The sequence below is a fragment of the Dermacentor silvarum genome, chromosome 1, assembly GCF_013339745.2.
Source record: "Dermacentor silvarum isolate Dsil-2018 chromosome 1, BIME_Dsil_1.4, whole genome shotgun sequence".
Lineage (NCBI taxonomy): Eukaryota > Metazoa > Arthropoda > Arachnida > Ixodida > Ixodidae > Dermacentor > Dermacentor silvarum.
In genome coordinates, this window is record NC_051154.1 from 371694805 (window position 1) to 371696732 (window position 1928).

The window sequence follows — 1928 nt, forward strand, 5'->3', positions numbered from 1 at the left end:
ATGTTAAGTGTACTTTCTTGGGAATAATCGCGATTGCTTGATTGCCTACCCGTTTTGTAGGCCGATCCCAAGGATAGTGCAAGCTGAAAATCCAAGAAAGAACATGACAGCATTGCAGTTGAACATTTTACCTATAGCCTACACATATGGCTATGTGCTGTCTGGAAGAGGTTTCATGGCTCTGCTCTAGAATACTGCTATGTTAAAGTGTATAGCTTTCTTTGGGAACTAATCGCGATTTCTTGTGATGCCTAACCGTTTTGTAGGCCGATCCCAAGATAGTGCAAGCTGAAAATCCAAAAGAACATGACAGCATTGCAGTTGCAACATTTTACATATAGCCTACACATATGGCTATGTGCTGTCTGGAAGGAGGTTTCAGGCTCTGTTTGCTAGAATATGCTGCTATGTTAAAGTGTATAGCTTTCTTGGGAACTAATCGCAATTCTCGTGAGTGCCTAACCGTTTTTGTAGGCCGATCCCAAAGATAGTGCAAGCTGAAGTCCAAGAAAGAACATGACAGCATTGCAGTTGCAACATTTTACATATAGCCTACACATATGGCTACGTGCTGTCTGGAAGAGTTTCATGGCTTTTCTTGAAATTGGGAACTAATCGCAATTTCTTGTGAGTGCCTAACCGTTTTTGTGGGTCAATCCCAAAGATAGTGCAAGCTGAAAATCCAAAAAACATGGCAGCATTGCAGTTGCAACATTTTACATATAGCCTACAAATTGGCTATGTGCTGTCTGCAAGGAGGTTTCATGGCTCTGCTATAATATGCTGCTATGTTAATGTATAGCTTTCTTTGGGAACTAATCGCGATTTCTTGTGAGTGCCTAACCGTTTTTGTGGGTCAATCCCAAAGATATGGAAGCTGAAAATAAAATAAAAAACATGGCAGCATTGCAGGTTGCAACATTTTACAATAGCCTACACATATGGCTATGTGCTGTCTGGAAGGAGGTTTCATGGCTCTGCTTGCTAGAATATGCTGCTATGTTAAAGTGTATAGCTTTCTTTGGGAACTAATCGCGATTTCTTGTGAGTGCCTACCTGTTTTTGTGAGGCCGATCCAAAGATAGTGCAAGCTGAAAATCCAAGAAAGAACATGACAGCATTGCAGTTGCAACATTTTACATATAGCCTACACATATGGCTATGTGCTGTCTGGAAGGAGGTTTCATGGCTCTGCTTGCTAGAATATGCTGCTATGTTAAAGTGTATAGCTTTTTTGGGAACTAATCGACGAATTTCTTGTGAGTGCCTAACCGTTTTCGTAGGGCCGATCCAAAGATAGTGCAAGCTGAAAATCCAAGAAAGAACATGACAGCATTGCAGTTGCAACATTTTACATATAGCCTACACATATGGCTATGTGCTGTCTGGAAGGAGGTTTCATGGCTCTGCTTGCTAGAATATGCTGCTATGTTAAAGTGTATAGCTTTCTTTGGGAACTAATCGCGATTTCTTGTGATTGCCTAACCGTTTTTGTAGGCCGATCCAAAGATAGTGCAAGCTGAAAATCCAAGAAAGAACATGACAGCATTGCAGTTGCAACATTTTACATATAGCCTACACATATGGCTATGTGCTGTCTGGAAGGAGGTTTCATGGCTCTGCTTGCTAGAATATGCTGCTATGTTAAAGTGTATAGCTTTCTTTGGGAACTAATCGCAATTTCTTGTGAGTGCCTAACCGTTTTCGTGGGCCTATCTCAAAGATAGTGCAAGCTGAAAATCCAAGAAAGAACATGACAGCATTGCAGTTGCAACATTTTACATATAGCCTACACATATGGCTATGTGCTGTCTGGAAGGAGGTTTCATGGCTCTGCTTGCTAGAATATGCTGCTATGTTAAAGTGTATAGCTTTTTTTTGGGAACTAATCACGATTTCTTGTGAGTGCCTAACTGTTTTCGTGAGCC